Here is a 22771-nt window from a genome sequence, read left to right as displayed (position 1 = left end):
GTGAAAGAATAACTCTCTGGCATGTGTTTGTAAGTATACAAGTAGCCTCTTAAATTTGAAGTGCAGAGGATGTATTTTTCTTTCTGGGTTGTCTGGGTTGTGACTGTGGTTGACAAAATAGTGTTTCTAAGGTGTAACTGACAGCAACTTGCTGATGTTAGGATAAGGAAAGGAAATTAGTTACAATTTTGTACTAACTTAATTCTAATACTACAGCTGCTTGGATAGGAATCAGTCTCCCCTTAAAAAAGGGAATGGTATTCATACTGTGGTAGCTGGCAACCATCCTTCCCTGATAAATCCATTGTTGGATTGTTACCTCTGGGGTTTGGAAAATTCAGTAATAAGTACTGTACTGCTAAACTTTTTTAGGGACGGGAACTCAAGGTATTGGACATTACAAAGTGGATCAAATTAGTCTATCAGTAGACTCCCGCCAGACAAAATGTAAGAATATTTTGTGCTGTTTTATGGATCGCACACATGAGGAATGGGTTAAAATCCTTTCTCAGATGGTGGATAGGGAAGCTGAAGACACATTCTCTATATGTTTTTTCTACAGCCTGTGGTAGCACTCTGCAATGTAGTGGTGAGGGTCGTAGTTTATCGCCACAGGCAATTTTGTTGACCCAGATGAGATAGTGGGGCATATGAATGAACAGAAATAAGAATTATCTTAAGCTAATAGCAGCTTTTCTATGCAACATGGTCTAAAGGTTTTGGCGATAAATTGTTAGAACCTCTACAGAAAAAAATACCTCTCTGGAGATAATTGCAGTGTAACCTATTGATCACTAACTTTCATCAGTGGTGACTGAGAGGGCTAAATAATTTTGAAAATGGAAGGCTTTTTTTTTGTATATAAATAAATATGTATCAATGAGTATTGTGAGTGGATGACCGAAATGTTGTTTAAACCCATGAGTCCTTTAAAATTATACAGAAAGCAGTATAAACATATTTTCCAAATGACAGTCTTAACTATGGAGTTTAAGTTATTTTCTTCATGCAGATGTATCATCCAGTGCCTAAAATGTTTTCTTTCCCTTAGCTGGAGGTGTTTGGTAGAGCTAATAGGCAGAGATTTGCAAGGAAGTTCCTTTCTTAGTTGAAATAAATATTATGGATGCTGTTGGTGAGCACTAGAGGGCTCTTTAGACTAAAGCAAAAGAATACAGTGTCATGTTTATCATCGAGGCTATGTCTGAGGCATTTTGGTATCTTGAATTAAATAATAAAAACCACTGTTTCATTAAAATAGTGTGAGGCTCCGCTTTACAAGAAAAAATCTATTGTCTTTGAAAGCAGAGGAGTATAGCCTGTCATTATGTAGCAAGTGTTTGAATTTTTGAGAAGTATGGCATTTAAATGTAGTCATCCAACTGGTTTAAATTTTTATACATTTTTTTGATTAGCAAAGATTTTTTTCATGTTCCCTTTCCCAGTGGTTTATTTTAAGTTAACTTAAGTGCGTGGTTTCTATTTCTTTCTGCTTGTCTGTCCACCTTTAAATTTCTCTTCTTATGTGGTGGGTAACTTATAATAGGCCCTATATTATGAAGCTCAAATCTGCACTGCATTCTAATAAATGTGATCGCTGTACGCAGAGGTGAATCTAAAATGTAGCTCTGTTTCTTTGGAAGTGTTTTTCAATCACTTTGAACTTGGTTTTCAAAAAAGGGCCAAACATTATACATTTCATGAATGCGAAAAATGATTCTTAGCTGGTCTGAATTCCTAGGGCAGCCTGAAAAGGCTTTGTTGTCTTTGGCTGAAATTTGGACTGAGTGCTTATTCCAGTGTTAATTGATGTCATTTGGGAGGAGAGGAAGAGCTGTAAAACCTGCTCTATGCTGATGGGAAATACCCTATAAAAGAGGACCACTCTGTATGCTGTAGAGGAACAGCATGTTGTCTTGATTTACACAGTCTTTGTAGTCAGATACTTTTTTTCATACATCCTCTTGATTTTCCCTTGTGAAGTGGTTCTTGTGCATAATTTGTTCAAGTGTTTTTCAATGACACTGTGGTGTTGCAGAAGGTAATTGGTATTAGAGAAAGGAGATACATTAAAAATTGAATTAGTTATTATGGTACCCAATTTACATCACTCTAGGTAGCATAATTTTTTTGTCAAAGGGAAGCCTGGGATTATGAACCAAAATTAATACAACTGTGCTTTCAAACGTAAAGCTTTTACATAGACACAAATGTACACTTGTTTCAATAAGTTTCTAGGGAACAATGAGTAGGCTTCTTGTTTAGAAAAATGAAAGGCATTTTTTTCCCTATGGCAAGTCAATCATCAAATCAGCAATTAGGACTTGAAATATAGGCTGAGAAATAGTTTATTTGTGGGAACAATGACCTCCTCAAACCAGAGAGATTTTTCTGTCTTAAATAATGTTGGCAGCTGCAGAGTAATTTTACTTGAGAGACTTTTTTGGCTGTCAAACATTTCCTATTTTCTTGGATTTTCCTGGCCTTGATGTACTGTTTCCAGTCACAGGTATATGCAACTTATTTTTAGCCCTTGGTGGTGTTGTTCCATACAAAACATTCTGCCTCCAAGTGGAATAGTTGGAAGTAAAGACATGGAATGGTGTAGTGGGCACAAGAGTAGGAGATCTGTTTGTACTGTTTCAAGATCAGACTGATCTGTTCCCCTGAGGCTTTTCTTTCAGGTTCTTGAGACTTGGTGACTCAAAATATCCATTGTTCAAAAGGGGGCTGTGAATTCACCAGAAGGAATTCACAGGCAAGATTCACTAGTCAGGCAAGATTCTTACTGATGGTGAGTGAAGTGTTAACTGACCAGAACAGCTTGCAAAGAGAGTAAGGAAAGAACATTGTGGTCTATTTTATAATCTTCTCTCCTCCAAGTCCCATCAAGCTTACTTTATTGTTCTTACATGCCAGAAGCTCTGGAGGGAAGTGGAAGAAAGGGAATGTTTGGAAAATGGTATCTAAGAGTGATGGAGTAAGAATTGGGGTTCTTTGCCTCCTGAGGAATCCACTGTACTGCGGTCAGACTGGGAGGAGAAGGGGGGAAGGTTATGGGGAAAGGAGAGGAGGGAAACCTGCTGCAGGCACAAATCATCCCTCACTGCTCCTAAACCTTCTACCCCATTTAGAGCCCTCTAACTCCTTGCCGGTACCCCCTCCCCAGGGATGTTTGGGAATCCCTGCAGACCTCTTTCATTTCCTCGCCCTTTTTCCACTGCAGTCCAATAACTTCCCCACCTACCATAGCCCCACTCCTATCACCTCTGCCCTACCTATACCCCAGCTCTGATGCTGTTTGCAAATGTTGCTGGCACAGGAATGAGGACAAACATACTTAGTTTGTTCTCATCCTCAGGGCAGTAGCATTTAGTTTTACCCATCTAGCTGAGGTGCCTTGAAGTGATTCCATGGAGGATAGCATAGCTCTTTTTCCCTAAACACTGCTAATGTTAGACCTAACAATCACTGGAATCAAAGTAATTTCAGTTTTCTTTGAGGATGGATGCACCATTTGTGTGGTTCAGTTTGCTGCTCGCAAAGTGAATTTGAGCTATGGATATGAGACTTAATTAAAATGTCTTCTGGACATTCTATGGCTAAAGATACGTCTGGCTTCTATGTTTCTATTTTTTATCACTGATGAAGCATGATGTGTGTGGTGACTTAGATTAGAAAATGACAGGCTTGGATCTGTCTCAGCTGCTGCTTCTAACTATCATAGAACCAAAATAGCATAAGCTACAACACAGTTCATAGAGCTTGCAAAACACGCTTGCCTAGGGAAAATGCCAGCCAGGTATCAAATACTTTGGCATCAAGAAGGTTCCTTTGATATAATCAGCAGTTTATCCCATGAGTGCAGTCTAGGATTTAAGGAGAGCCTGTGTTGGCACTAAGCTGAACAGACTGAATGCTCAGTGAAAAGAACATAATGCATTTAAAAATTATTTCAGTCTTCTGTGTCATGGTTAGTTCTATTTGACTAGGCTTTGTTGAATAAAAAATAGAATGCAAAATACTGTGATTCTGGGATGCTTTAGCTCATTTCTTAACTCTACTAAGTTCTTGCTGATATGAATTAATATATGTGTGTATATATATAATTCCTACTTGAAATAACGTATTTTAGTATTTTTAGCTTTTTCAATTCTAGGTTTTAGGGTAAGATTCAAATAATTGCCAAGAATTGCAGCATATCAGGAGGAAACTAAATTGTGTCAAATAGTCAGGCAAGATTAATGTGTTTCACATTATTAGAAAATAAAGGCTTATGTTTAGAAGAATCAAGTAATTCTAAAATGCTAAGTTGTCTGAGGACAGGCCTCTTTGAAGGAGAATGATTTTGTTCTGTATTACATAAATTCTGTGGCAAAAAATTGCTGGAGACAGAGAACATTTGACAATATTGCTGGTAAAAACGTTTTGAAAAAATAATGAAATGTATAATTTTGGCATTTTGTAAATAAATATGACAATCTTAATCATGAACAAAAATAAAAAATTCTGATGAAAGAAATTCATTTGGAGATTTTAACAAATGTGGTGAATCCTCTTTCATGTATAGTATTATTTGCTTCAATGCCTTTTTTAATTTATAACAAGTTATATTAATACTATCCTTCAAAGGCATAGCTCTTCCTAGAGGAAAAGGTGATGTCTTCCTGCACTGTAGAGAGGGAAATGAAAGAAAAGGAAGGAAGTGCAATGTATATGTTAGGCCCTGACTTCTGCCAATTGAAACTGGTGGTAATGGGACCAAACCAATTCCCATTACTTTGTATATCAATAGGGGTGGGAATGCTGAAGAGGTCTGTAGTTTTGATGAAGTTTATAAAATCCACAGATATCTAGTAAACCATATAAGCAATATAAGTATTGGTAAGAGCTTTTCATATAAATGCATCTTATTCATAATCTCAGAAGGTGGGTGTTGGCGACTATAATCACAGCTAAATACTTTTCTGTGATAGGTATGTTAGATATATTTTTCTCTACCCATTATCTAAAATTGATGTCTCCCAGTTTTCAGAAGAGAAGTTAGCTAGAAGTGGGGAATTTTATGTGTGTGGTGGTAAAAAATAACTCTTATTCCAATGCAGAACGTACAGGCACACTCAGTGTATCCATGACTGTGCCTTTATTTCTCTGCTCCTGCTTTTTATTTAGTTTTCATGGGACAGCCTGTGCAAAGATTCAGAAAGACAGGCTGGATCCTGTGGGCTTGCCCCAGCTATCCATATTGGTTTTGCCAAGAGTTCATAGTTTTTCCCATTGCATGTTTCCTCCACAGAGCAAATTTTGCTTTAGGCTCCATGACACAGTTTAAAAATACAAACACAAAAACTGTTTGACTGCTATTGAGATCTCTTTTATAGGAAAGCAGCCAAAACCTTGTTAAACCTCTTGCTGATGTAACTCTGATATCTCACAGCTAGAGGAAACTGAAAAGCTTGCCACAAGTCCTTCTTTTTTGAGGAATTGCATAGTGCACCCTCTTCTGTCATGCCAAGGCCTTTCTGTAGGTGGAAGATAGGGCTAAGAACCTCAGGCTGAGGCAGCAGCATTGATCACTTTAGATGGCTTCTTACAGGCTCCAATAAAAGGCATGAAGCTTAATAACACACTTACTGGCTATTTTCTCTCTTTTGAGTTAGCTGTGCAAATAAACTCCCAGAAACAGAAGTTGTGCAATGAAAATAATTATCTCAGTAAATTTTTGAAGGGTGAACTTCCTGGTAAGTTTTGTCATGCTGATATGTTTCCTGAAAAGGAGCACCAAGAAGCATCTCAGCAGCCTTTGGAAGAGACTAGATTTTTAGCTTCCAAAGAAAACACACTGTGTGCAACCACCCTATGTATCCCATAGGGTGTCTGCCCATCTTCTCTGTGGTGATGTTGGACTCACTGCCCAACTTGTAGTGGTTCCTGCCAGGTTGGAGGAGACACAGTTCAGGTCTAGTTCATTATCTGCAGCTGCTGCTGGTCACCCGTCAGTGCAGATGTAGTACTAGGCTGGCAGGAGCTGGGACGAAGGAGGGATGAGGGTGGTGACTCTAGGAGGGGGAAGGGTGTGGAGAAGAGGCAGTGGAGAAATGCAGTGGGAAAATACTTGGGCAGAGCTGCGTGAGTGATGGAGAAGTTTAGGTATTGAGTGACTAAGATTGCTGTGGGGGAGCATAGGGAATACAGCTGGGTTGCACTGAAAGGCTCAGGGACTGCATTACACTGTGGGCGCTAAATGTAGGACATAATTCTGTAGGAAGCCAGGCTTCATTAGTCCTGCTGTTCCCAGGGTGACTTACAGAACAGTAGGCATGCTTTGACATATGGCTGTATACCAGCAAAACTTTCTGTGAATGGCTTGAAGACTGAGTGCTTTCTTTTGTTCTAAAGACACATTTTCATTTCTACAGAAAATGGGATTATTGAGGGCCTGCTGTGGATAGAAAGCCTGTAATTTATCGGGAAACTGCACTGGTAGGCATATCTAATCTGCCTAATCCATTGCCATTAGCATTGAGCAGACAAAATGCTGAAAGCATACCTAAGCCTACTGGTGATATAAAAGTGCCTACAGATAAAGAGATTTTTTTGTTTCTTGAGATTTATAGCTCACATGTGTTTGCTATACAACAAAACAAATCCAACGGAATAATATTACTGTAACTTAGTTAAAGCTTTCTATTGACAGTATAAATCATGAGGACAAAGCTAGATTCCCTTTTATGTGCCTTTAGAATATTGATATAAAAATAGATCTTTCGGTGTTCATATTTCTTCACAATAGTTTAAAAGAATGCAGAGGCAGTAGTTCTACTGAAATCGATCTTTAAAATTGAGACTAGCATGTAGTTGGATCAAAAGGGAAATTCAAGCCTGGCATGCACTTCTGATGATCCACTGTTTCAGAGGGGATGGCATGATCTTTGGTCCTTGCATGCAACTCCTCTGCTGGTTCCCGTTGAATGATTTCAAAATGATACTTTTTTCCTAACATTCACAAATGTAATTGTTTAACAACATTATCCTACACATTGTAAAATAAATATGTAACTTTTGCACAAGCAGCATAAAAGGAATGCAGAAAGAGGAGTGAATAAAGTTTAGTGAGCCAGCTATGGTCAGTCTGGCAAAATGAACAAAAAAACGTAAAGTGTAGTTTGATACACTGTGCTTTGGATCTCAAAGGCATTTATCCTTCAAGTGAGCTGTTGGGAACAGTAACTTCCTCCTCCAGCAGCATCTCTCTGATTTCAGGTAACAAAGATCCTCATGAACCTGTTTGGTGTCATCTGAAGAGATAATGTGTTAAACCCTGTGATAGCTGGTCCTAATTGCACTTATTTTCAGTCGTTATTCACCTTTTATGCAGTATTCTGTTTTTTTCAGCCTACTGATGCCCGACACTATCTAGTTATCACAACAGCTCTTAATTTGCACTCTCTAATGTTTTCTGTGTTTTTTTACTGTGGTAGCTTTGACTAAGCAGTCTTCTATTTTATTGACTATTCCCCTTTTAAGCTAGGGTAAATAATAAATATGACCCGCATTTTGGAGTGTTCAATATTTATTTTGTTCTTGAAGACCCACTGAATAACTGGTCAGAGCTGGTTTTCAGGTGACCCCATAGCATGTTCATTTAGCACTTTGCTCAGCAGCTCTTTGAAGGAGGTGGGGTACAGAAGTAGAAGGCTCTTTATCACTTTTTTTTCCCCTCTTGGAAACCTTATTGGAAATTCCCACATAGTGCTAGTGTGCATTAGTGATTTTGCCTTTTGCAGTGGTTAAAAAGCTCAGTAGATACCATCAGGTTTGTTTTGTGCATTATATTAAGACAAATAATGCAATTATATGATCACTGTACTTGCATAAAGGTTGTCCAACTACTGAGATGTTTGATAACATGCTGTGTGAACCTTTTGACTTTCAGGCCAGACCCTCTGTCAGCTGTTTCTTGTTCTACTGTAGGTTTTAGCCAAAATGAAGCAGTTGTCCTGAGAGGAAGCCTACAAATGTGGCACAGCCCAGAAAAGGCTGAATAGCTGCAGGGAGCATAAGTGGGCCAATACTGTTTTCTTGTAGTGGGTGTCAATATCGGGGGGGAGGGACTGAAAAAAGTCTATGTATAAAAAAGAGGAGAGCTTGTTCAGCTGGGGCTGGCTGGCAAAAAAGATTAATTGTTCTCACTTGGAATTGGGGTTGGAAATGGAGGAGGAGCTCTGGAGACCATGATGTTTCTCAAAGGCAAAAATCTTCCCTAGAGTCTAAAATTATGGCAAGGTAATGCTCAAGAGTTGATCTGAGCTTCGGGGAGCAGAGTACTGTTCTGCACACATTGGGTTTCAATTACTCTGCTAGGTAGTATTGAGTAGTATTGAATCTGCCACTTGACTGCAGCCAGGCTTGATAAAGACAGCATTCATGCTGATTAAATGGCTCAAATGGACTTTGAAAAGGAGAAATGTGTCCAGCTAAGGGCTGGGATTGTTGATCCCTTGCTGATTTTGTTAGCAGGGCTTGGGACTTTGTATCTGAGGACAGGCAAAGCTTTGTGTGACTTTGAAAGAGGGCTGAGTCAGGGAATCAATCACCTGTCTGTCTGGCCACTGCCAACCCCAGTGACAGACAGACAAACAGAAGCTTTCTAGAGCATGGTTTTTGCATCCTTCTGTGTCTGTTTTTCAGGAAGCTGATCCACACAGAAGTGTTCTTCCACAGTGGTCTGTGGAGCGCTCCTTGATTTCATGGCATTTAAACACTCTGCTTTGTTTCTGTCTCCTAACTAAGGGCTAATCCCTCCTAGAATAGTTTCCTCATATCATTTTTCAGGACAGTTACTGAAGCTCCAGTTACAAATGCCAGGGAAAGTTCCTCTGAGTTGTGAGTTTCAGCAAAATGTCTTCTTTTATTAAGGTGACTCCTAATGTGAAGGAAGGCTACATGGCAAAATACAAACTCTGCCAGGAACACCTCCGCATTAGAGGTGTTGGCAATATCTGTGTCATGATGAAGCAATTGGAACACCCTACTGATTACTAAAACAGGTTCTTCACAGACCTGTCTGAAACAGTCAGGATTTTTGAGGGGGAGGGGGCAGGCAGGGAAGGGGTTGGTGGATGAACTAGGAAAAGCTGAAAAGGGGGGAAATCTCCCAGAATTATTCAGTTAATACCATGCAGGGGCTGTCAGCTTTGTGATAAAATGTTTGAGATCAACTGATGCAGGAGTGTTTCATGTGGCTCTTGAGTCTGGAGAAGCGTTCTAGCCAATGCATAAAATCTGGTTGAAAATTTTTGTTGTTGTTTTGGTGATCTTGGGATTTTTTAAGTGACAAAATGACTGATTCTGGAAACAGTGAAAGGAAATGTGTGGTTTTGTTAGTGTTTTTCAGGCATTAGGTGTTACCATCAAACATCCTCTGGTGCTGGCTGTGGCTGCTCAGCTGTCTGTTTCGTCTCTACACTGGCCTGTAGCTCATGCTGAGAGCTCTCTCTCCCGTAGCCCTTCAGCAGGGAGGACTGCTGCTTCTCCTCTCTACTTTTCTGGTCCTCCACATCTAATTGCTACTCCCTTGTCTTCTGCCAATGATGTCATCCTTGCTTGTGTTTTTATGAATTTGTATGTGGGCCGATCTGTAAAAAAAGCATCTTGCCTTATTATTCATAAAGGAAACATCTCTTCTTTCAGTTTCTTTACTTCTCTATTAATTGTACCAGTGGCTAGCCAACAGTGATGACTAGTTAATGCTGGTCAAGAATTGCAGTTATTTATTTTCTTGATGAGGAGGGAAGGAGGCTGAAGAAGAAATGTCAAATGTTCTGACTGACTTCACTGTCTACAAAGGTAGGTTGTATCTTCTTCCTGTCACACTCTTCCTGCCTTACTTTTTGTGCTATTTCATAACTCTTCCTCTGGTTCCCTCTGGCTGCAACTCTGACTGTGAACTCTTCCTGACAGTGCAGCTTCTTGCATGTTTCGGTGATGCCTTGCAGGGGGGCCACAGTCTGAAGCAGGGTACATAAAACGTGTAACATAAAAAGTATTGACACCAGGCTACTTCATTGTCTCACAAAGTACAGCCCCTTATCATTACTTTTAAAAGTAGAAATGTTAGCAGTTAGGAAATGTCAAATAGATGTTACCTGAAGGAGTTGTCTTCTGATAATCCTATGCACACATTACTGACAAACATTAAAATATCATGGTCATGCACATTACGTTTGCAGTAAAACAGGAACTCAGATGTAAATACTAGAAGAAAAATTGTTTGTTCAACATGTTTCACAAGAAGGCCTTGAAGGCAAAGACAAGATCAAGCACACTGTAATATGTTATATATTTCTACAGATACAAAAAAGTTAATATGCTAGTGCTATATTCACAGTGGGATATTTGGGATTTTGCTGACTGATGGAAAAAACTATTCTGAAGAAAAGGTGAAAAAATTTTAGACTCTTAGAGTAGCTTTAGATAGGTTTCAGACAGGTAGTGCAGGAATGACTGAGTAGAAAGTTTTAGGAACTGTCTGCCAAGAGTTTTGTGTGGCTGAGGTAATAGAAAGGGCATAAATCAGAGGGAAGAAGATGGTGGGAAGGTGGAAGGAAGAACACAGGAAGAGATTCAGAAATGAGGGTTATCAGTGGCTCCTTGTGATCCCATGGCTCCTCTGGGGGCATTTTATATTTATTTTGTATTAGCTTCTAGTATGTAAGCAGACAGAGTGTATATGGCATTTATTTCTTGTACCTTAGTTAAGGCAAGGTTGATAGGAACACATGTAGACACTTTGTATTGTTTGAATGATCATTTGTATTACCTTCCAAAGAAATATACTTAATCAGATCAGTGATGTTCACTAGAAAACTTCTTTTTATAGGGAGTAACTTTTCATCTTTTAATTCACTCTAGATTTCCCTGTTGAAAATTTGTGTTTTGCTGCTTTGCCCTTGAATGCAAGACACTTCACAGTCTGTAACAAAGCATATAGGACAGCTGGAGCATGTGTTGTATACTTTGTATACAAGCAAGTATGGTTGTGGGGGTTTTTGGTGGTGTTACAGATGATAAAATTACTGTGCTTTTCCAGAGTCAGAGGGTGTTTTTGGCAAAGCCTAGAAAAAAATCGAAAGCTTTTATCTGTGCTGCAGGTGTTTTTTGTTAAAGAGCTGGAAATCCTATTGCAAAACTTCTGAAGTTAGCTTCCAAAGGTGAAAACCAGAATGTCAAATGAAAGCTTTTCCTCTTTACTTCCTACCGTGTATAATGAAACAAAGGTTATACATAGTCACACGTCTGAAGAGTACCCAGTAAAGTGTCCTGACTTTTGCTATGATTTTGTGAAATGATCATTTTAATCCTTAAAGATTTGAGCTGATTTAAGTCTCCTGCTTAACTGAATTTCTTAGGGAAATAGAGCTCATATGGATTATGCTATTTTTCTGCTGATACACTTGACAGCTTTCTGAGACATTGATGTTAGACGGCAGGCAGCACTCCCCTGTTGTACATTTTCTAGTAGCATCCAGTCAGAAAACCATTGCTTATAAAGCTTACTAATCACTGTGCATGTGGGTCTGTGCAACTCATAAAGTGCACTGCCCCTGATCCGGGGCACTATAGAAGCAGTATCAGGGAACTAGGGTTATTGTTTTAGTAGTGTTTTAGTAGTGTTTTAGTAGTGTTTTAGTAGTGTTAAGGCACACAAATCCTTAAAAACCAGGCTTCATCAGTTTTGCTGCTCAACCAGTTCTTCACATGCAAATTGGGAGCATAGAATCTTCCAAATTAATAAACCTTCATTCCTGAGGAAAACCACAGTTTACAGTGCCTTCTGAATGAGGAAAATAATTTATTCATGAACTTTTTTTAAGCAACATGCTGGAAACACTTGTACAAATGTTCATTATTTTAAATTTGTAAGCTTTTTGTAATCTTTTTTCAATAGAAAAAAGTAAAATTGTGTGGCAATGGGTTGTATAGAGACAGCAGAGATCTTGATTGTCAGTTTAGGGATACTTTAATGTGAGAGAATCTTAAACCTTCATACAGTGCCAGTAACAGACTTTGTGTGGTCTAAACAGAGTGATGGATACGCCTCATGGCCCATAATAGTATTGAAACTGAAAACGTCTTGGTATGTGGAGTGTTGCACATTTGTGTTATCACTAACAGACAAAAAATTTATTGTGCACTTGTTGCCATTTGAAGGAGGCTGAAGCAACTTCTCTGTTTCCTGGAAGGACAATCAAAGAATGAAAGCACATTATTGGAATTTTTCCTTCACCGTCACTATCTCCATTCCCGTCATATTCTGCTGTGTTTAGTGGAAATTAACTGCAGTAGAACATCCAGAGAACATGTGATTTCCTGTAAAACATTAATTATATTTATTCTTCCTACATGTTCTTCTGTTCTCTCCGCTCCTTCCCAATCCTATTGACAACAAAAGAAATTACACAAAAGATTACTTGTTTGCTTTATGTAAAATGTTGCATCAAAATAATGATTAATTGGAAAAAGATTTCTCACAGTAAACACATAAATACCCACTCAGGTCACAAAACCAAAAATGTTATCAATAAGGACAAAGGAAGTTGTTATTTTAAGGGGGTTTTTTGAACAGTCTTGATTCATGTTTCCTGTCATTCTGCTTAGGGGAAGATAAACAGTTACTCCTAAAAAAACAATTAAACAGAACTACCAGAAGCTCTTTAAATCCTTAAAGCAGTATTATCAGGAACAAATCCATAGTTGAAATAAGCTATGTTCTCCTGTTGTCCAAATTCTGTTTCCATGTACAAAGTTTGAGTGCTACATATCTTATGAAGATCTGACAACTTTTTTAACCCAAAGACAAGAAGCCATTATTGTAAACCCTGTTTCTGTGGCGTAGCCTGATGATCGCCATATTTCAAGAGGATCGCAGGTGGAGCTTCTTTGTTCTTACCTAGTTGTGCTGTATAATTACTCTGAGGTTTGCTCAGTAGGAAGCAGCCTATTTGTTCCAGTTTTGTCAGCCCAGAGAGGTGCTTCGTGCTGCTTTCACAACTGAAGCCTGTGGCAGCTTGCTCCCTGGGACACCCAGAGACTGGTGAGATGTTTGTGATCATCAGCAGGGGTGCTGGGGATGCTACATGTCTGGATTCTGACACTGAGTTTGCTCCCTACAAGGCTACTGGGAAGTGCTGTTTGTCATCTTTTTGTTTATGTTGTTCAAAAAGCCATGAAGATATACAAAATGAAAAGGCTATTGTAAGAGTGGGTCTTAGGAAAAATAAAACAATTAGCAAAATTGAAATAGCTTTTTTCCTTTCTTAGTGTTTTTCATGCAATGTTAGAAATATTCTGTTATTGTATATGATTCCTCTTCCCTTTAACTTGGTTTTTTTCCAATATGGCAAATGTACTCTATTCATGAACCAAAACCAGAAAGACCAGAGAGTGCTATGCTCAGGCTTTTCATGCTGTTAATTCCATACACAGGAGAGTCAAATGGTTTTCCTACCTTTGTCCCTGTTAGAAACACGGAAAATTTTCGGTTGGAAGGGATCCATCTAGTAAAACTCCCCTGCAATGAGCAGGGACAGCTTCAACTGTGTGAGATCTCTCAGAGCCACATCCAACCTGACCTAGAATGTTTGCAGGAATGTGGCATCCACCACCGTGCTAGGCAATGTGTTCCAGGGTTTTACCACCCTCAGTTCCTAATATCTAATCTAAACCAACCGTCTTTCAGTTTAAAGCCATTCCCACTTGACCTGTCACTACATGCCTTTGTAAAAAGTTTCTCTTCAGCTCTCTTGTAGGCCCCCTTCATGTACTTGAAGGTGCTATAAAGTCTCCCCAGAGCCTTCTCTTCTCCAGGCTGAACAACCCCAATTCTCAGCCTGTCTTCTGAGGGGCGATGCTCCAGCCTTCTGCTCATCGTTGTGGTCCTCCTCTGCGCTCACTCCAGCAGGTTCATGGCCTTTTTGTGTATGGGGCCCGAGAGCTGGATGCAGCACTCCAGGTGGGGTCTTGTGAGGGCAGAGACTGGGAGAATCCCCTCCCTCACCCTGCTGGCCATGATTCCTGTTACACAGCCCAGCATACAATTGGCCTTCTGGGCTGCAAGTGTACATTGCTGGGTCATGTCCAGCCTCTCACCCACCAAACCTTCCTTAAACTTAGTATTAAATTCCTCCTTAAACTTCATGTTCTCCCCTACCTCCTTGGCAGATTTCAAGATCCTGGAAGTATCTTTCCATCTGCCTTCTGCAGGTGGGATCTGACCTAGCTTTGGTCATGTGGTGAGAGGTGTCAAGACTTCTCTGCAAGTAGGCCAGTTGTTTCTGCTTTTGTCTAAAGCCTCTTTCTCTTCTTCCAAATGCAGCATTTCCATTCCCTGTGATTCAATGTGATTGTTTTTCCCAAGATATGTAAATTGCAATCATGTAGAGAGTTATCCTAAGGATAATGTAAAGAAAAATGTAGTTATTTACTCACAGTCAAAGTTCACTGAGCAGAGTTTCTTCACCTTGAAAGACAGAAATCATGGTAACTAAAAATTCAGAGTTCACACTTCAAAGCTTTGTTTATATTGTATAACATGAAGTGATTCTCTGTGGGAACAGATTTATTGATGCATTTTGCCCTGACTGTGTTTTGTCATATCTCAGGAAATATGTATACCTGTATTAAATCAAAACTTGGAGGAAATACTTGATCTGTTTAAATTTCTTCCTGATGACTATAGGGCAGTTAAGTGGAGCCAGGGGCTTTTCACAGATGAAGTCAAGCTTAACAAAAAGATGAGGTCACTTGTCATTTCTTCAATGACCGCAGATAGTACTGAAGCAGAAAACACTATTTGCTTGGATTTTAGCAGTGTTTGGAAAAGCAAAGGTTTTGGTATGCCTCTTGCCCTTCTGCCCCTGATCAGTCTTGTAGAACTCAGGTTTCTTTTCCAAGAGATCCTCTCTGTTCCATGGGTATCCCTAATTGTATAAGAGACTTAAACTACTTTTTACAGATCAGATAAAAAGCAAATATTTTAAATGAAGTTACCTGGCAGTTGATTGTAATAGATTCAAAATTAAACATTAAAATCCCTCTTCCCCCCCCCCCCCATAATTTCAGTTCAACTGAATAAATCCTTATGTTACTTAGAGCAAGCAAGCAATGTGCTTGGCTTTGACTTCCCACTATACTAATTTGGGATTGTTGAATTTAACAGCTGCTTGCTAGGTGGTGTGTGTTAAAGATGTCCTTTCAAGGAGATTGTTGTCATTGCTATCTTCTCTGCTCTGAGCAGAGGAGGGGAAAAAAGTTTTGTCACTATCCTAATAAGGCACTAGAATGTGAAGCAATCTTGTATTTTTGTTACTACAGCTCTAATATTATAAGAACACTGCCAGCAAACAGTTGCATGTGTTTTAACATGTTGCTGCTTCTCATCTGGGAAGTGGTATTGTGTCCGTGTTGGATGCTGCCGTTACAAAGGTGACCAGCCTAAAACAGCAGGGAGAAGATAGGCTCACTGAAATAGCCCTGCTGTGGTGCACTGAGAGGTTGAAATCCTTAGAAACTATTAGTTGTGTTATCTGACCACATGATTAAATTCCACAGAAAGAAAAGCGGATCTGGACAAACCTTTTCACATCTTACCTCACTATAAATGGGTGAGATGTAGATTCTGCTAGGGAAAGGAGACTGTAAAAGAGGAGGGGAATGGCATGGAGACCATTCCTGGAAGTTGAGTAAGGAGAGGGATTCTGGCAGAGAGGGACAAGTTCTTGGTTTTCCTCTATGGATATGTTTCAGTTCCATTATTTCCCTGCATAGCCACTCCATTGGAGTAACCCCTCTCAACCTGGAAACTATTTCTCACCCTAAATTAATCAAAGGCTAAGTGAGTCATACTTAAATACTAAAGAAAAGTTATGATTTAAAGGTATACATTAGCTCCACACTTTGGTCCTTCCTGCAAGATGTCTGTGAAAGTCGTATTGTTGTCTTTTATTGCCATAAAATTAAGTGCTTCAGCTCTGTCTCATCTCTGACCTGCCTATCCTTGACTTTAGAAGTTAGTTAAAACAACAAGGTCTGGGCTGAAATGTATTATTAAGTGTCCCCTGTCACCCAAAATTATGGCTGTCTTTCAAACCTGTAGATAGAGTCTCACCAGGCTAAGGCAAAGCCATCACCTAGGAGACTGGCTCAGGTTGGAACGAATAAAGCTGTCTCTTAATATTTCCAAAAACAGCAGTTAAGAGCTCAAGGCAAGACAGAAAACACAGTAGAATAAGAGACATGAAAACAGTGTTCACATTTTTATCTCATGGCAGGGACAGGTTGGTAACCTCCTGTGTTACAGAGGAAACTTTTGTGTTGGCTGCCAGGATGGTTTTCCCCTCTCAGTTTTTAAACTGATGGTGATTCTGATGTCTGAAATCACTGCAATTCCAGGTACATTAACAAAACACTTCATTAAAAGTCAACAGAATGTGTCATTTTGGGTACACAATCAAAAGGAAGAAAAATATCTGTGCATAATTTAAAGTCTGTGCCATGCTCTGGAGTTAGCTGTGAGCACAGTTAATAGAAAATAAACTTATTTATCTGAGCCTTAAGCTATCCCTGTGCAATCTTTACATCCTCTTGTTAAAAGTGTGCACTAACTTTAAAAGAAGCCAGGAGAAGAGAACAACTTCAGTGTCTCCTCTTTCATGTGTATTTAGTATGGTTCCTTCAATGCTACTTCATGACTCTTTGCAGCTAGAAAGTCTCACCTGTTACCAAATGCCCATAAGAACGGAGCAACTCCACTTCTGTATGTGTAACACATGAGCATGAGAGCAAAGCAAGCTGTTCAGCTTAATTTTATTTTTTATCGTCAGTTCATGAGGTGGTGCTGGTTTGGGGGAAGCTACATGTGCTGTCAAGCTGGGGAGCTGGACCTGCTTGCACAGGGAGGCCTCTGAGCCCGAGAGGTGTCCCATGTCCCTGGCTGTCTCCAGAAGCAGTGCTATCCCAGCACTGATGATCCCTGTGTGGCTGGGGAGGGACACAGCTGCCTTGGAAATGATGGCTGGCATGTCTCATGTCACAGGAGAAGGTCAGGGGGGAGAGTGACAGTAGTCTGCCTCTGCCCCATGTCTCGAGTGCAAGGAGGTGGCTGAGGACATGCCCTGGGCTGAGGGTGCTGCTCTGGCTGCCCCTGGGCTGGATGTCTGCTGTTCAGTGGCAGCTCATCAGTGTCTTATTTATGGCAGGCTCATAGCAACGTGGCTTGTTATATTTTTGCAGGCTGGTTCTCCATACACTTAGTGAGCAGGATGGAGTTAGCCTAAGCAAAAATTTGTGCAGAGCTGTTGAAGAACTCTTTGGTTGCCAGTGGCAAAATGCCTGCTCCTGGTGGCACTGCCAGTAGAGCTCTACCACCAGCAGGTTTTGCTATGGGGGCAAATACACTTTCTCTCGACGCTCCCAGGTCCCAAGAAGATAGGTTGCAATGGAATTTCAGTAATACACTCTCAAAGCCATCAGCCTTGATCTTTAAGCTGAGGTTTCTAAGCACCTGAAACCTACTCACTGGGGTAGCAGGCTGACTCTCATGTTTTTTTGCTAAGGCTACACTTCTTTTTTCCTCTAGCATGGTTCTGCATGGATCAAATACCAAAAGATAGTTCAAAGTATAAACACAGGAAAAAATACGGATAGAGAAGAAATACAGAACTTATGGAAGCCACATGATTTTGTTTGGAGAGGTTCACTGTGCCAACGAAGTTTAATTAATATTGCATTTTTCTTTGTTCATAGGAGCAGGATGAGTGTAAGTCACCTACCACTCTTCTTTGTGTCCGAGACAAATCCACACATTTTGAGATCATAATCATTATAAATGTTCAGTAGACAATGTGCCATCCCATTCCCTTTTTTACTGTAAAATAAAAAGCTCTTTAGATTTGTACCTATTATTCTTTCAAAATAATTTGATTTATTTCACTCCAATAGAAAACTCCTTATAATAAAGTTTTATATTTTAGCTAAAGGGAATAATGAAGATTTCAAGCCTGGTTTGTCAGTGAGAGACTTGCATACCACTTGCATACAGAATTGTAGAACAATAGGGTTATTTAAACAGGAAAAGATGTGATCCTTATTTTCTTGTAGCTATACTGAGTAAAGCTTGTCTGCATGCAAAACATTACATAGCTCTGTATTTTTTTACACTGATGTCTGATTGCTAGCATTGTGTCATTATATAAATACATATATTGAATAGATATTTCTTTTAAAACATTTGGTTTATGAAGGTATCACAAATGACTTTTGATGGTGTAATCCCCCTTTAAAATAGTTCCCATTGAAGACAACTATTAATAGCCCATGACATCAGGGGTGTCACACTTGCAACTTCAGGTTAATATATGTATACTCCCTGTGCAAAACCCCTTCCTGTTTTGTTTTCAGCACTGGTTATGTTACTCATTAGTATCTATTTTGGTTGTGATACTGTCTCTCCTATATCCACAAATACTTTCTTTTCTTTCTTTTTCCATAGGGAAATGGATTATTTTGCATGAACACTAAGTAAAACGGATAAAGGCTCTTTTTTTTTTTTTTTTTTTTTTTTTTTTAGTTAGGCTCTGGTTTTAGAAAGCTTGTTACAAAACCTGTTTTTATATTACACCTACGGATAGCAATTGTTTTTCAGGATATTTGTTTTTTGTTGGTTGAAAACTGTGAAACAGGACAGTGAAAATTCGTTTTTTTCCCTCACAAGCTAGTCCTATTTCTTGATGTAGAATTACAATTAAACTGCTAGTTATACACTAACTCAGTGTTTTCACTTGCTGTTAATGGTATTTTGTTTGTGGGATGTGAGTGATCTTTTCAGTGGTTATGCTATTACTTTTTTACCCATCTATGACAAAAAATTAATTAGTAATTTTGGTTAATGCAGAGTGGCTTTGTAATTTCTGAAGAATTTCAAGTCACTGCAAGGATGACACAGCAATGTTAGTAATTAACTATACCAGCCTTTATTTTTATTCTGGTTAGTAACTCAGCTAAAAGTTTCCAGTGATAGTGCTTTTTGACATCTCAAAGGCTTTGCCAGTCCCTCAGCCTGGAGGTATAAAAGCATCAGTTAAGAGTCCAAAAATTAATTGGACCCTCTCAGTTTTGAGCTTTACGTCACTGCTACCCAAGAAGAAAGCAAATGGGGAGAACTTAGCTTGTGCCTTGTCTGGCATTGTGTGACAGTCTGAACTCTTTTTTTATCTGTTGGCTCAAAAAAGAAACCAATCACTCTGGGTTAAGAGATTCAGGGATTTGAGCTGGGTAGCAATTTTAGCATGACTCATAACACTTCACAAAATTAGCTTGCCAAGAAGATGTGCTTCTGTGAAACTGTGAAGTACCTGGGCTCGAGGTATAGCTGGAAGAGAAATCATTTTGACAGCAGAGCTCATAACAGTCCAGCTCATGTCTTTTGGTGATGGCAGTTGAACGAATCATCAGTATTGATCATCTCAAGTCCTTATAGCCTGAGCTCCTGCACAGTGCCACGTCACCTTCAGCTCCTCTTTGCTGTGGAGATCCTGGATAAGCACAGAAGTAGGGGCAAAAACACAAGAGAAGATGGATGCAGGGGCATAGTCAGCTGTCCACAGAGCATCAGTAAGTGATTGTCCAGCGTGTGAATCCGGGCACTACAGATCAGAATTTGATACTCAAGAAGTGGAGTGCTTGGAACAAGCATATCTTAACATTTCCAGTTAATTAAATGTCTTGAGCAGCAGTCATAATTTTTCTCACCAATTTTGTGAAGTCTAAGGGAAAATAGTTTTGTTGTAAGCAGTTTTGCATGTTTGTGCAATCACATTATAACTTGCACAGAGACACATAGTAGGAAATGGGATAAAAGTATGCTGGGATATTTGCAGCTGAAGTTTCCAGAATTTGTGTGCATTTTAATGTACTAAATCTAGTTTTCATAGTTTAAAAGAACAGCCCCCCTAGATACAAGCTGGCCTCATCACTTATCTGAAGGGAAGATGACTAACCTTTGTTTGCAGTTCTAGCTCTTGACTGGTGGAGGCTACTTCAGTGAAGCTTATTTTTGTTTTGTTGTGCCAGCAAGGATTAACTACCAAACCAGATGCTACTTTTGCTACTCTGCTGCGGGTAGCTGCCCTGCTCTGCTCTGCTCTGCTCTGCTTCTGAACTTACTTCCCTGCCATTTTCCCCACACCTGCATGAATGACTTGATTTCCTTCATCCTCTCTCTCACCACTCTCCTCCTTGACATAATTGCCTTTTGCTGTTCAAGTGCTGTGGTGCTGAGCACAGGGGTCACAGGCTGAGCTTCATCTGTGGCCTAACAAATACTTGAGTGATGGAGGCAGAGTAGCAAAGGGAGCAGCTGCAGGAAGAAAATACAGGAACTGGAACAGAGGGGAGGTAGTGAAGCGAGTATTGATAGAGGCTCAAGCTATTTCATACTAGAACAGAACATGGACGATAAAAATCTAACCACAGAAGGAGAATCCCTTTTTTACTCGTAAACTTTCAGAAAGAATTCCACATTCTCACTACTGCTCTAGAGCCTAAAAATATAGCTCTGTGCCCTAAGTGTTTCTTGAGTACTGTCTAGGATTGGTCACTGCTGAGGATATGAGTCTGCTACTGCTGGGAAATGCTCTGCTAGCTCAAGTGATAGTGTATGTGACATGGCTCTAGTTTGCCTAATCCTGTTGTAACCCTATTGATGAACACCAAAGGGATCAACATGATTCCACATGTTGGAACAGCTATATTTTTTCTGGTGATTATTCTCTCTCTTGCTAAATATATATAAATATATAATATATATAAATAGATAAAATGAGTATATATGAAATTATAGATACAAATATTATATAAATATATCTAAAATTATATGTAACACCCAATGTTAAATAGATAAATTCTAAGTTTGTACTTATTCTGAGAGGAAGAGAGAATGTGATGGCAATTCAAGCAAAGCTGTAATATAAAGGTGCAAGGAGGCTGAATTAAAGTTGCACAAGCTTTCTGCCTTTTCCTTAAATTAATCTGATGCAGTATAATTGTCTGAAAATAACTAAAAGCTCAGCTGTGAGCTTCTGTGTACCCCGGATGAAATGCCTATATATAATTTTTCACAGGAAAGTACCGAAGGCAAAACGCCAGCAATGATTGCATGAACTACAAAGCAAATTTATTTCATCATAAGGAGAAAATTATAGATTAACATCTATACTTCCTTCTGTTTTTCTGCAGCTCCTGCACTCTGATATATCTGTATTTCTTATCTGTGGGTGTGGAGCATTTCCTACAGCAGGAAAAGTTCTTGAGGGTTTGGTGTCATGTGGCACAATTAGATATTCTCCTGCTACTTGGCTGCTGTGAATCACACCCTTAGGTCTGGAATATGGAACTGCAGGACTCCCATCCCCTATTGCACAGAGGTTCAGCTTAAAGAGTGAAATTTTAGTATTGACAGAATAACATGAGCACCATCATCATTAAGCACTCAGATCTGAAATTACACTGATACTTTACTTGTGAGTTTAGACTTTGTGCTACCTTCCCCTCCAAGGTGAAGAAATCACTTTTTTTTAGAGGACATTTTTCACAAGCAGAAGCCAGCAAGGTTTCAGACATCAGCTGCTATGCAAACTGCTCTCCCAAAACAGGTTAATTTGGGAGAGCTTTTATGAGTGTCACATTGAATGCCTTGCTGCTTTCAGTTTTACCTTGTCAGGGCTCAGATGGGAGTTGTGGTTAAAAGCTGCACAGATACCCAAATCAGAATGAAAGGGTGTGCAGTGGCTGGGAGCTGACAGGGTTGAAGTAATCACCTGCAGTTGAATTGAGTCTCGCATGGGAAGTAGGAAGTGCTGTGCTCAAGCTTCCTGTATAAATAAATGCAGCTTTCCCTCAGCTACTGCATGCAAGCTGTGACGTGCTTTTAAGATATAATGGCAGCATGCACTTAATAGCAGGGAGGGGATGATTTCTCGGAGTGGCAGAGGGGCTGGGAGACGAGTGCTGCTGCAGTCCTTAAAAGTGTTCAGCTGTCAGATCCCCCGAGAAGAGGAAGGGCGTGTGAGAACGATCTGCTGCGCTCCTCGCTGCGAGCTCCAGGGCTCTGTGACATCGTGCTGCTGGGGAACGCCGAGGCTGAGCGCAGCTACTGGAAAGTCACACAGCTGGCACAGAAAGCTACTCTCCTTTCAAGGTATGTTGGAATACAGCTTTCTGTCTGGCTTAAGAGCAAAGGATATCCTAAAAGAACAGAAAGCCAGCATTTGCTTCTAATGGAAGAAAGTAGAAAAGGCTTTTTTTTCTTTTTTCCTTTTTTTTTCTGTTAGAGGTAAGGACTAGAATGATTAAATAGCTTAAATAAATGCTATTTGTGGTTTGGCTAAAATGAAGCTATGTGGTTCTTGGGGCTGAGGCAAAAGGAAACCTTGGTGTCCTGACTGTTATAGGCTGAAAATAAATAGGTATCAAGTAGTTCTGAAAAGGGTGAAATTACTTTTGTCGGTGTAACTTTTAAAGGAATATCTGAGTGAGGTGTTTAGAAATGCTGCAGTATTAGGATATATCTGTGTGGAAAGCAATTGCTAAAATGGCATACTGTCAGTATCTTTTACTTTATATAGAAGGACTTCTTTCATACTGAAAAAATACCTGATTAAGCTAGAGGAAGCCTGAGTTTAAAATGCAGAGATTTCCTCCCGGTTTAAAGGCA

At 39.6% G+C, this 22771-nt stretch overlaps 1 protein-coding gene across 6 annotated transcripts in view; it reads left to right on the top strand.

The window, feature by feature from the left end:
• The window catches only part of RNF144B (ring finger protein 144B), a 96794-nt gene that overhangs the window by 20360 nt on the left and 53663 nt on the right, over positions 1–22771 (top strand). The window contains exon 2 of one of the 6 annotated variants that reach the window (XM_085051801.1): positions 2685–2794. The exons of 3 other annotated variants lie outside the window; for them this stretch is intronic. The gene's annotated coding sequence lies outside the window, so the exon portion shown is untranslated. Of the gene's footprint in view, positions 1–2684; positions 2795–22089; positions 22256–22771 lie in introns of those variants that run through there. 2 more of the 6 variants (XM_085051803.1, XM_085051802.1) reach the window with 2 other exon arrangements.

This window comes from Lichenostomus cassidix, chromosome 2, assembly GCF_008360975.1.
Source record: "Lichenostomus cassidix isolate B80296 chromosome 2, HeHo_3.0, whole genome shotgun sequence".
NCBI lineage: Eukaryota > Metazoa > Chordata > Aves > Passeriformes > Meliphagidae > Lichenostomus > Lichenostomus cassidix.
The sequence above is the reverse complement of the archived record's forward strand: the minus strand, read 5'-3'. Positions and strand labels throughout refer to the sequence as shown.